Genomic DNA, 14,323 nt, shown 5'->3' with positions numbered 1-14,323 from the left:
TCAATCTGTCTCCTGGTAAATGGAATATGTCATTGTACTGTGCACAAAGATCTAATATGGCCTTTTTTTCTTCATTATTTAAAGTTTTTTCTTTATTTAAACTCTGTTTAAGTTCTATTATTCTTTTTTGTTCATTAATTGTTGACGTTTTTGTGTAATAACATGATACGTGGTTTGTATCTGTAAAATTCCTATCAAGATTTATTATATTATAATTTTTTAAAGGAACTAACTCTAAATCAATATTATGTATTTTAATTTTATGTTGTTTTGTATTTATTATTGGAACTAATATACTATTTTTGTTATGTTTAACTAAACAATTTCCTAAAAATACTCCATCTTCTATTTCTTTTCCTAAACAAATCATTGCTTCTTCATTTTGTATTGGTAATTCTATTATCTTTTTTGATCGTGGAGGAATTCTTATTTCCTTTTTCAAAGTTAAACTAATATTTTCTTTATATGTGTCGCCATTTTCACGTGGTAAATTCTGTTTACCTATTCTAGTCTGAAGAAATGTGTTTACTAATATTAGTCTATTTACTACGATATATAATAATGTTATAACCTTTGTCTGGATAGGTGTGCTTATTAATATAAGTGTATGTAAAATTGTATATGATAATGTTATTATTAAATTATATATTTCTTGTAAATTTGTTTTTCCTAACCTTTGAGGTTGTATTAATTGAGCTAAATTTTCATCTTCTACTTGTTTTATAATTTTATTTGTTTGTTGGTGAAAACCATTTATTGTTTCTTTTTCCGCTGTTTGCAGTGTATTAATTTTTCTATCTAAATTGTGGTCTGTGTGTGCAGTACCTATTTTCTTCTGGTTTCTATGACTTTTCTTATTATTTTTTACATGTTTATTTTCAGAAATATTTATATTCATCATTTTTCTAATTTCTTCTTCTATTTTTGAAGAAATACCATTATTTGGGGTACACGAAGGTGTTTTAGTTCTGATATTCCTTTTTCTGAGAGATAGTTTTTTCTGCTTACCAGAGCCACGTCGCAATGATACTTTCTGCAGTTTTACTTCTTCTCCAGTTGCACTAACTTTTTGCCCATCGTCTTTTTGTTCCACTTTGCGAGGCGGATATTGAGACTTTCGTGATTGCAAACTAGTGGTTGTGCTTAAGGAACCTAAATTGTTGGTCAATAAACTTTCAGAATCTTTGTCTATGCCGGTCGCAATGTTGCGCCGCAAACTACATTTTTCTTCAAGTAATTTTTTCTCCAAATTAAGTGTGTTTGAACCTTTTCCCCTCACCTTTTGATTGTGGCTTGTTTGGGTTTGTTGCTGTGTTTCGTTTGAGTTATACACGTGCGAGTGATTTCTCGTGAAACAACTTCCATTGTGCGAAATGGGCAACCCATTCTCTGTAGTTACATCGGATTCTAGCAGTGGGATACTGAATACTTCACCAACGTGTGTTCCCGTGATACTTTCGTGTATTTGTGAAAATGTTAATAATTTGTTTGGGCCATCTACATTACAGTATTTTCCCAAAAAATTATACCCTAGAATTCCATCACCTGGGATGGCTAGGTCATCTTCTATAACTTGAAATTCACATTTGGGTAGTGTTGGTATTTCAATTTTTCCTATACATTCTCCTAATGTTCGATCAGAACCACAAGGTGTGTTAATGGTTAACTTCTTTTTAGTGTTTATGAACGTTTTATATCCTAATGCTGCTTTTTTAAGGAGACTAACCTCTGAGCCGGTGTCTACCAATAACCGTGTTGTTTTGTTTCTACCGACTCCTATTCCTATTTCTATTGAAGGTAAATTTATCTTTTTATTTATTGTTAATAATTCTGAGTCCTGTATAGGATCAGGTTTCCTTGGAACTTGGTGTTTCCAATGGGGTTGCCCTAAATTTGTCTTAATTCTATTTAAAGTCGAACGGGGAAACTTTCGGTCGACTAGTTGGAGTTTCCCGACTGGGTATTCTCCCACTTATTTCTAAAAGAACACTCACTGATTGTGTGATTTTTTCTTCCACAAAAATCACAAACGGTTTCCATATGGAATACTCGTTTTTCATTGTTATTTTCTATTCGGTTTTGAGAGTTTGGATAAAAATTTCTAAAAGGGTTTGATCTATTTTGATCTTGAGTTCTCTGATTATTGTGATAGTTATTTTGTTGATTACTCGTGTTGTAGTTCTGATTGCTGTTGTTGAAGCTTTTTCTGCAAGTTTCTGCTTCATGTCCGTAATTTTTGCATAGTTGACAAATTGGAGTGTTTTGTCGTTCAAGGCATTCACTGTTTGTGTGACCTTTTATGCTGCAGAAGCTACATATTATATTTTCTTTCGCTTGTAATAAAGTATTTAGATCATTGCAACTAGGCGCGGCCGCTTGAGTGTGGTTGCACGATGTATGTAAGAGTGGTATTGTTTCCATTCTCTGCATGTGTTTTTCCATGCTAAAAGCGGTTCTTATTAGTTCTTCTAAAGATTGATTTCTTAAAGTAAACAGATATTGGCCTAATTGTTTGTTTGAGATCCCGGAAGCAAGGGCTGATTTAGCAAAATCTTCTAATTGGTTTTTTACAACATCAGATTGATCACCATACTTAATGTCCGCTGCCTCACGACATTGTATTAACGAATGTCGAAGCCTACTTACAAAAGTATTCAAAGTCTCGAATGGACTTTGGCGACTGGTGATTAAATTATTTACCAGATCATTATAATCTTCAATTGGTAAATATGCTCTGTTTAGGATTTCTTCAAACTCTTTAAATGTAGAGGGCTTTGAAGTTGATATAAGGTCAAGAGCATCCTCTCGTAATCGAGTAGTCAGTATTTCTATGAATAGTTTTTCATCTATTTTAGGTATGTGATTTTGAATAGGACGTAAGCATGTCCAAAAAATTTGTAACTTTTGTGCTATCCTTGGGTCATTCCCTCCCGAAAATTCAGGAACGCCGTGTGATAGCTTGAGAAGTTTTTCAAAGCCTAACGACATTTTTATTTTTTATGTTGGTTTGCTTATAAAAAGAGTGATTTTATTTGATTCTGAATTTTATCAGGATAAAATTTCATTTTTTTTTTTTTTTTTTTTATTTTTATTTTATTATTTTATTTTTAAATATTGAAATCAGGAAGTAAATTAAAAGTTTGAAGTGACTTGACTTCAAATAAAAGCATGTCAGTGGAAACGAAATTATAGTTAAAATTTTTCTTTTGTAGGTTCGTAGGATGGCATGCTGAAGCTGGAGGATGCTTCAGTTTCTAAGGCAATTGTTTATTCTCCAAACGCCATACCATCCTACCGGCTGCGCCATTTCATGTTACGTAATCTTTCATACGTAACGAAGGTAAAATTGAGAGGTTTGCCGTAAAGGCAGGGGATATGAACCCGACAAATGGGTTCCTCTCCCTTATTCAACAATTTCCCTAATTCCCTAATTCTTCCCTACTGTCCAGCTTTTTGGCACACTGGTGGCCAGTTAAGTTCGAGGCAACTAAGGCCCACTTCCTGAAAAAGAATAATAAAAAAGATTAATTACTTTGTCTGAATTAGTTCTTACATTTATTTTTTGTATCGATATTTGTTTATAGTCCTTTAGTAGTCGGCCAGAGGTTCCTCTATTGGTGTATATGGTTGACTGTACTATTTCTTAACTTATTCTACATTATTTATACTACTTAAATTTAACATTACACACTAATACTTATAAGACTAAAGTTTACGATATAAAGTATTACCCAATTACAAAACTAAGATTGCTTACATCGCAATCTTGGGTAATACTTTATTTTATTATTAATTAAATTGACATACAAAGAATTACCCAGTTACAAACTTAATATTGCATACAATGCAATTTTGGGCAATTCTTTGTTTATTGTTTATTAACCTATTTCAAAATTATACCTACTTAATTTCTTCTACTTTACTTTGCGTCACCCTCAATTTCTTGGTGACGCAATTTGAGCCATCAACACTCAATAACCAATATGACCCATCAGCAATTTTCTTTCGTTTATTTTAATTGTGACGATCCAGTATGTTTTGTCACCGGATCGTCGACCTGCCGTCGCTTCAACTTATTATTGAAGTTGAATCATTGGCCAGGTGTTTACAATTATTATTGGCCCAATTAATTTGAGTAATTCGTTTGTTTTGTTTACAAAGCGAATTACTCTTGGTGCCCTTGAATTTATGAATTAAATTATTGTGGAGGGTTATGGTTAGTGTGAGACATAATAGATTAATGTCTAACACAACAAATGAAAGCAAAACGTACTTCTTCTAGACTTTCGGCAGGAACCAGAAAGCTCGACAAGTATATGAACGAAATTAAGAATTTTTATAGAAAATAAAATATTGTAACGATGAATTACTGAACTACTTTTAAGATAAAAGTCTGAACACACTACCCACTACTGCAAAGGTAGAAATGTGAACGGACCTTTAGTAATTAAGAAAAATATCTCACTGAACACATCTAAAAATATCCCACTGAACATATCTCACTGAACACATCTCAAAATATCCCACACTGAACACATCTCAAAATATCCCACTAGACTGGAAGCCTTCCTGGAAAGGAAGTTTCGAGAGACAGGGACGAGAGCCTTCGAGGACGTTCTCGAGTCTCGAGATTCCGGTATAAAAGGCAGCGTAGACACCGACCGGACACAGTTTAATCTTGAAAGTGAAAGAGTACAGTACAAAGTGAAATAAAGTGTTGCGAATTGTTAGTAGTAAATAAAGTGATTTAAAAGTGTGTTTGTTTGAGCGAATAATAAAAGTAAATTGAGTTGAAATAAAGTGTGTTCTTATTTGAACGGAAATATAAGTGGAAATTAAATAAGTTTTATTGTGAACTCGGAATAAAACATTACATTGGTGTCAGAAAAGTGGAATAAAACTTATTTATTTGTGCGAATCAGATAATTTCGCGAATAAAGTAAAAAGTGCGCGTGTGTTTTAAAAATAAACAAAGTTTAAAACATTTTGAAATAAGTAAAAGTGCTCGCGTTTTAAAAAGTTAAAATGGGTAAGACATTAAATCAGTTAAGTTTGACTGAGCTGAAGGCGGAATTAACTAAGCGAGGTCTTCCTACTGCTGGATCGAAAAATGACCTCATTATTCGTCTGCAGGATCACTTAACCCAGATAAACGAAAATTTGGACACATTTCAATTCGAAATTGAAATGCCAGAAGAACAAGTAAGTACTGGTTCCGCTTCCGATATGTCGTCCGTGATGTCTGTTCTCCTTGCTAAGTTCGAGAAAAATCTTCTTGAACAAATTGAAGCACAACGTAATGAACAGAAGGATGAACAGAAAAATCTTCTTGAACAAATTGAGACACAACGCAAGGAACAGAGAGAACAATTAGAAAAACAACAGAGTAGTGTTCTCGAAAAAATTGAGGCACAACGTACCGAGCAAAAGAGTGAACAACAGAATCTTCTCGAAAAATTGGAAACCCAGAAGAACCTTCTAGATGAACAGAAAAACCTCATCGAAGGTAAGCTTGATGCTATCGAGAACAAGTTCGTTGCTCTTGATGCTTCCATCAAAGGTGTTGAAAAACAATCTCAAGAAAAGTTCGAGAAAGTTGAAGAAAAACTCGAAAAAGTAGAAATAAAATTCGATGACAAATTGAAAGGAATGGAAGTGAAAATGCAAAGTTTTACCGAAGAACTTGACAAGGTTCGAAAAATTAAGGTGCGAGAAAGTTCTGGTGAGTATTTAAAGAAGAAGGAAATGCATCCACCAACCTTTGATGGACAAAGTTCTTGGTCGATCTACAAGAAACAGTTTGAGGCAGCTGCCACAACAAATGGCTGGGATGACGAAGACAAATGTATAGCGCTGACTCTTGCTCTTAGAGGTCCTGCTGCTGAGTTGTTACAAACGTTACCACCAGAAAAGAATGGTAACTTTAACGCTCTTGTCCAGGTCATTGAAAAACGCTTTGGAGATGGCCATATGCAGGAAGTCTTCCGCGTCCAACTCAATACAAGAGTCCAGAAAAGAGGAGAAACTCTGCAACAACTTCAAGCAGATATTGAAAGGTTGGCTCATCTGGCATATCCGACAGCAGGAGACGACATTATCAATCAGTTTGCGACAGAAGCCTTTGTACGTGCTGTATCTGATATAAATCTTCAGCGAGCAATTCGAACAGCTGGAAAACGTTCCCTTCCTGAAGCATTAGCGTTTGCACTGACTATGGAAGCAGCAGAACAGGCTTCTCAAGGCGTTCATCGGGTAAGAGAAGTTGCAGTGGAGGAATGCTCTTGTCAAAAACTCGCGTTCCAAAGAAACCAGCGAGACGGAGCTGCTCGATGCTGGAACTGTAACAAGACAGGACATCTCCAGCGGCAGTGCAGATTGCCACCAAGAAGAACTGCTTGCGAACACTGTGGAAACAGGAATATTGCCCAACAAGAGGTAAGCGATACAACTAACACTCATGCTCATCTTGTTTCCCATTCGGGCCCCAGAACCACAATTCAAGTCTCACAGACTAAACGAGACAACAAAAGTCTGACAGTGGAGGCGACCATAAACAACAAACAACACGTGGCTACAATTGACACCGGTGCCACCGCCTCTATTGTACGAAGAGACTTGGTGAAGATGACATGGCTACATAACACCAACAGCTACCGTCTGAAGACAGCCACAGGAGAAGCAGCAAGGGTGTACGGTGAAGTTCGTCTTACGATCCGTATGGCAGAACTAGAGTTTTCACATGTGTTTTTGGTGGCAGATATATGTGACGAGTGCATCATTGGAATCGACTTCATGAAGGAGCATGGAATCATTTTGGATATAGGTAATCAAGTCCTGAAATACAGAAATGTAGAGATTCCAATGGTCTATGGCAACGAAAACTCGACAACAATTAGAACTGTCATCAAAGAAGACATGTGCCTGCCTCCTTCTTCAGAAGTTTTTGTGTGGACCAAGTTAAAGGGGAACTTTGGAAGCCATCGATACCTCATGGTTGAACCAGAAGTTGAGCAAAGTTCCCAAAACATCATCATCGGGAAGACTCTTGTGGCACCAAAGAACAACATGGTACCTGTACGGATACTTAACATCAAACCGTACCCAATCAAGCTTAAGAAAGGAGAAGTTGTTGGGCAATGTGAATCTGTGGCCGCAATAACTAAGATCAACGAGGTGGATACACAGATGACTATGAACTCGGAGAAACTAAAGAAACAAATTCTCAATTCAGACAACCTGAGTCAACATCAGCTTAATGTTGCGGGAAGGCTTCTTCATGAGTATGCTGATATCTTCTCTTCACCCAGCGGGCAATACGGCCGAACACAACTGGTGCAGCATCGAATCGATACAGGAGATGCTAGGCCGATTCGTCAACCAGCAAGACGTCTCCCCTTGGCCAAACAAGGTGAAGTTGAAGAAATGATAACAACAATGAAGAAAGACGGGCTAATCGAAAATTCCAAAAGCCCTTGGGCATCACCGGTAGTTCTCGTCAAAAAGAAGGATGGAAGCACTCGATTTTGTGTCGACTATCGCAGGCTGAATGATGTGACGAAGAAAGACAGCTACCCACTGCCAAGAATCAGTGATACACTAGATGCAATGGAAGGAGCACAATGGTTTTCGACTTTGGATTTGAAGAGTGGCTACTGGCAGGTGGAAATCCATCCAGAAGATCGGGAGAAGACGGCTTTCTCCACAGGAAATGGTCTGTGGCAGTTTAATGTCATGCCGTTTGGGCTATGCAATGCCCCAGCTACTTTTGAGCGCTTAATGGAGTGCGTTTTAAATGGATTAACCTGGAAATCTTGCCTAGTCTATTTGGATGATGTCATCGTTTACGGGAAAACATTTGATGACCATTGTGAAAACCTAAAGGCTGTATTCCAAAGGCTAAGAGAAGCACATCTTAAGTTGAATCCAAAGAAATGTGCACTTTTCAAGACCGAGGTTAAATATTTGGGGCATATCATCTCATCCCAAGGAGTGAAGACTGATCCTGAAAAAGTTGACACTGTGAAGAACTGGCCAACCCCTCAGGACAAGCATCAACTTCGGAGTTTCCTCGGTCTGGCAACGTACTATCGACGATTTGTGAAGGATTTTGCAAGAATCGCCAAAAGCTTGCACCAACTTACGGAGAAGGGTAAACCCTTTAAATGGTCAGGTGAGTGTGAGAAAAGCTTTCAGGAACTGAAGCTGCGGTTATGTGAAGCTCCTGTGCTGGCCTATCCGACTCCAGGCAAACAATTCATCATTGACGCAGATGCAAGTAATGTTGGAGTTGGTGCTGTTTTATCGCAAGTTCATGACGGAGAAGAAAAGGTCGTTGCCTATTTCAGCAAGGTACTCTCGAAACAAGAAAGAAACTATTGCGTGACCAGAAGGGAACTTCTAGCTCTAGTATTGGCAACAAAGCACTTCCATAAGTACATCTATGGACAGAAGTTCCTTCTTCGCACAGATCATGGTGCACTAAATTGGCTTTTGAACTTCAAAAATCCAGAGGGTCAAGTAGCAAGATGGATCGAGATACTTCAGACGTATCAATGTCAGATTCAACATCGAAGAGGAAAACTGCATTCAAATGCAGACGCATTATCTCGACGCCCGTGCAAGCAAGACTGCAAACATTGCACACGACTAGAAGAAAAGGAAGTTGTCGCTGTTAGAAGAACGAGAGCTGATCCCATTTGCGGCTGGAGTAATGAAGAACTCAGAATGGCCCAACAGGAAGATTCGGACATCGAACCCATCCTTGCATGGAAGGAACATCAAGAGAAACCAGAATGGGCCGACATCTCCGACCGAAGCCCCACTCTAAAAGCATATTGGGCACAATGGGACTCACTTCATGTGCAAGAAGGGCTACTCAGGCGTAAGTGGGAATCCGCAGATGGTAAATCCTATGTAATGCAGCTAGTCGTACCTCAGTCAAAGGTAAATGATGTTCTCCGAGAGATGCACGGTGGAACTTCTGGAGGCCATTTAGGCATCAACAAGACGCTGGAAAAGCTACGACAGCAATTCTACTGGTTACGTATGAGAGAAGACGTTGAAAAGTGGTGCCGAAAATGTGATACTTGTGCCGCTAGCAAAGGACCAGCTAGAAAAATCCAAAGCAAGATGCAGCAGTACAATGTGGGTGCACCTTTTGAGAGAATTGCAATAGACGTAGCAGGTCCTTTTCCCGAAACTAACAACGGAAATCGATACATCCTTGTAGTGATGGACTACTTCAGCAAATGGCCTGAGGCATTTGCCATTCCAAACCAGGAAACCAAAACAGTTGTGGATAAGATTGTCTTTCATTGGGTGAGCAGGTTCGGAGTACCCATGGAACTTCATTCCGACCAAGGAAGGAACTTTGAATCTAAGATTTTTCAAGAGGTTTGCTCACTCCTTGGCATCAAGAAGACGCGAACAACACCGCTTCATCCACAATCTGATGGGATGGTTGAGCGATTTAACAGGACACTTAAGGAACACCTGTCAAAAGTAGTCAATGATAATCAACGAGACTGGGACCGACATATTCCATTATTCTTGATGGCTTATAGAAGTGCAACACATAGTTCTACTGGACATACACCATCGGAAGTCCTATTTGGCTCAACAATACGTCTGCCAAGTGAGATAAAATTTGGAAGTGTTCCAAACGAGCCACATGAAATGGATGAGTACGTAGATAAACTGAAAGGAACACTGGCTGACATTCACCAACGGACAAGGACAAATATAAAAGCGTCTAGTGACAGGATGAAAACAAGATATGACGCACGAGCGACAGCAACAGGGTTTCAAGAAGGAGAACTTGTGTGGTTTTACAATCCCCACCGACAAAAGGGGCTATCACCGAAGCTACAACAAAACTGGGAAGGCCCTTACACAGTAATAACCAGAATTAACGACGTGGTTTACCGTATACAAAGAGGGGTAAGAAGCAAACTAAAGGTATTTCATTGTGACCGTTTACATCGTTATAATGGTGAAAGAAGCAATGGAGTTGTTCCTGACGAACAATCCTAAGAGGGGGGCAATGTAACGATGAATTACTGAACTACTTTTAAGATAAAAGTCTGAACACACTACCTACTACTGCAAAGGTAGAAATGTGAACGGACCTTTAGTAATTAAGAAACTACCCTCTGAACACATCCCAAAATATCCCAGTGAACACATCCCAAAATATCCCACTAGACTGGAAGTATGAAGCGCCCCTCCGGGAAAGAAAGTTTCGAGAAGCAAAGACGAGAACCTTCGAAGACATTCTCGAATCTCGAAATTCCGGTATAAAAGGGCAGCGTAGACACCGACCGGAGACAGTTTAATCTTGAAAGTGAAAGAGTACAGAGGGTCGATTCCCGTTTTGTGATATTTTGAAATGAAAAATAAACTCACAGCTTCACAATAAATTCGATTCTTGATTAGTGAAAAATGAAAATAAATGTCTAAATCTTTTCACATGATAAATTATTTATCACAACCGAATTTTATTGTGAAGAGGTTTTTATTCAATGAATATAGGCATTGAAAATAATACACATCAAATAAGTAGAGACGCAATTGTACTTTAAGCGCATCTGTACGAAAATGACCAATGTTTAAAACTTTCAAGAAAATCTTTCACCATGATTTGGATGCTTTTTAATTTTTTTTTAGAAATTTAATTTTTTATTTATTATGAGAAGAATATATGATACATCCAAATACCAATTACTTATTTGTTCCATGTATAACATGCAAGGAATTGAAATTGAAGAACCATCCCCAACAACTTCTAATTCATTTCATAAGTCAGTATTGTAAGCAAAGTTTGAGAGAACAATGTCTTTAGTTACCGAAGTACTCTATGTCGCTGACAAAGACCCAGACTTAAATGCTTTTAAAGTTTTAAATTATTATAAGTTAAGTTCTGACTCTTTGCTTAGGTACAACAATTGGAAACTAAAGAAACGCGTTTTAAGTTTCGACACTCGTGAGATAATTTTGAATTGAGTGCCAGAGAAAAGTTGAAGAATCTACAATAACTAAGTCTTCACCATTTTCAATAGAACTCAAAGCGTTGAAATTTACGAACTTTTCACATTAAGTCCTTGTTCAGTAATGATAGCATTAGTTGGGTTGATTAACGGAGCCAAATTATGGAGCATATTCATAGTAGTTGATCCAGACTAAAGGCTCTTCAATGGTCAAATACTTAGCTGACTGACAACTTCATATTTGGAACAAGAGGATCTTGACACTAGCGAGATGATTTAAGTTGAAAAAGATATGAGGAAAGAAATAAAGGCACTATTTTGGTAAACCAATTTTTTATTTAGATTTTTTAATATTTGTTTCCATTTAAATTTTGATAAAAAGGAAAATTTAGGAATAACAATTCTTCTCCAAGTTCGTCCGGAGTCTAAGATTTGATTAGTATCCTTCTTCATGGCCTCGCCTTCTCAACTTTCTTTATTTGTTTCTGAGAACTTTTATTTGACCTTTGTGCTTCAAAACAAAGCTTTTCTTTGCAAGAACGCTTGTTATTTTTAATAATTTATTGACAGATAATTAAAAAATAATTAAAAACTCACAAAAAACAAAAATTAAAAAGTCAAAACTGAAACAAAAGTGACAGAATTTTTCATTTAGTACTTTTTAGTACAGGCAGTCATGACTCATAATGAGTTTGGGAATCGCTTTTTTATTTATTGTGAAGTGATAAAATGATAAATTGCTGTGAAAACTGAAATGATATTTTATTTATCACTTCACAGCTTCACAGATCGGGAATTGACCCTCAGTACAAAGTGAAATAAAGTGTTGCGAATTGTTAGTAGCAAATAAAGTGATTTAAAAGTGTGTTTGTTTGAGCGAATAATAAAATAGTCCGGTCAAATTAGATTAAAATTAGGGGGTGAGGTTACATTAATTCCCAGCAAGCTGAAAATTGGTAGGATTGTTGGAAACACCATCATAAATTAAATCTAAAAAGTCTCCTCATCGATCCGAGGCCTGGAAAAAAAATTTACGGGGGGTCAAAGGTCACAAAAACTGGTTTTTCACGATTTTCAGCAAAACGGTAAGTCTTATCAAACAATTTTCAATGCAAGAATTGTAGACCAGATTATTATATATAAAAAGTGTCATGACACTTTTTTTCCTTAGACCCACCGTTTCTTAGGTATAACGATTCAAAAAGTTGAAGTTGAGTTGTAATCCTCATAATCAGGCCTATTCTGAAAAAACTCCTAACTGAAAAATTCCTGAAATGTCATTATTTTTTAAACTTGAATTTCGTTCTTCAATGATTAAGAATATGGGAAAGCAAAAAAAAAATGGAAATTTTCACCATTTTTCCGATTGGGGCCCTTCTCCCGAAACCATTTCCCTGGGAATTTTTGTTTAGAATATGTCTGAATATATACAGGGTGTGCAATAGAGAATGGACAACCCTAAAACGGCTGATAGCTGATAGCATGTATACGTTACTTTTGATACTAGTACCCGCATCAATAATATCGTTAGTCGTTACTTTCGTATGCTTCGTATTTTTCGTATATTTCGTATGTTTCGTATGTTTCGCATGTTTCGTATGTTTCGTTACTTTCGTTACTTTCTCATGCTTCGTACGTTTCGTACTTCTCGTATATTTCATGTATTTGATACGTTTCGTATGTTTGGTATTTTACCTATCTTTCGTACGTTGGTATAAGAGTGAAAAAAAATTTTGTTTGAAAAAAAAAACAAAAACAATTTGTATAATCTAAGCTACATTTTAAAGCCATAAGCATTAATTTAAGATGCGGCGTTCTCATGTTATAAGAGTTTGAAGGTATCTATACTGATTTTTTTCGATTTTTTTTTAATCATACGTGGAATTTTTTTTTATTTTTTTCGATTTTTTCGACAAAACTTTGGTAATTTTTTGTTTATATCCGTTCAGTAATCTTATCACAATTCTTTAGAGACCTTTATTTCAAAAGAACACCGCGCAGATCCCGGAATATTAACACTTCAATACAACCATGTCGAACAATTTTTAATTTTTTTTTTCTATTGACAGTGATTTTCAAACCTCGTTTTCTCGGTTTTTTTTTCAGTTGAAAATTTTGCACTGAAAATTAACAAATTTTTTCAAAAACCAAAACACTTTTGTACATTCTTAAGCTACATTTCAAGACCATTAACAAAAAGGTCATAAACACATTGGTTGCGGCATGGCGCATGGGTATATGTATTTCGGCCACATAGAGAAAATACTAAAACGGGTCTTTTGATATTTCTGTATAAATTATTATCGATAACTAAACTATACCTTGGAACTACTTTTTTTATCGAGACAAAAGTAATCTCCAGATAATTATCTGGAGTTAGCATTCCGACTACGGTAACGATATCGATACGAGATGCTAAATGCGCCAAATTGAGTGTATCACTTCGTTTCGTATCTCATATATCGGATGATTTAGTATTGAAATTGGAATGGGGTCGTTACTCGTATGTTTCGTATCTCGTAGGTTTCGTTACTTCAGTACCCAGTAACGAAACATGCGAGTAACGATACTGTTTAGAAAGTAACGTTTCGTTACTCGTTACTGAAGCAAATACCCGCATTTTAGTATCGAATACATACGATTTGCTACAGCTCTAATAGCTACACTTATGACTGTTCTAAAAACAGATAGAAAAAAGTTCTATCGCAACCAGGTCATAAAATATTGGCTTTTTTTCGTTCAGTGTATTTTAAATTTTATCATCTTATGTTTTCGTTCACTACAGCCACGAATAAACGAATTTTATTAATTTCTTTTTTTTATCATTTTCTACAATAATTGTATGAGTACATAAACGCTTTAAAAACTGCAAGCTATTGCACATTTTCGTAAAAAAAATTTAAAATCTGTTTTTTGATACAAAATGTAAAAAAAAGTATTTTATGAAAAATTTTAAACACCTGTGGTATAAAATAAATCTATAGAAACCTAAGTGGCCAACTTTCTTAAAAATATTCCCCTTAGACGAGACCTTTGACCCCCAGTAAATTTTTTTCCAGGCCTCGGATCGATGAGGACTTTTAAGATTTAATATATGATGGTGTTTCCAACAATCCTACCATTTTTCAGCTTGCTGGGAATTAATGTAACCTCGGATGTCTAATCTGTTCAACGTTTACTGCGGTCTTCGGACAGTATAAGCGCCTCAGAATAAATAAACAAAGCTGCGATTTCTAGATTTGTGACAGATAATTTTAGAACTGATACTACACAATAGTGTGTAGTCACACCCACAAACATCAAGGACAAAAACCTTGTCCTACATGTTCTTATTTGAA

This window comes from Episyrphus balteatus, chromosome 1 (assembly GCF_945859705.1).
Source record: "Episyrphus balteatus chromosome 1, idEpiBalt1.1, whole genome shotgun sequence".
In the NCBI taxonomy this organism is placed as follows: domain Eukaryota; kingdom Metazoa; phylum Arthropoda; class Insecta; order Diptera; family Syrphidae; genus Episyrphus; species Episyrphus balteatus.
The sequence above is the reverse complement of the archived record's forward strand: the minus strand, read 5'-3'. Positions refer to the sequence as shown.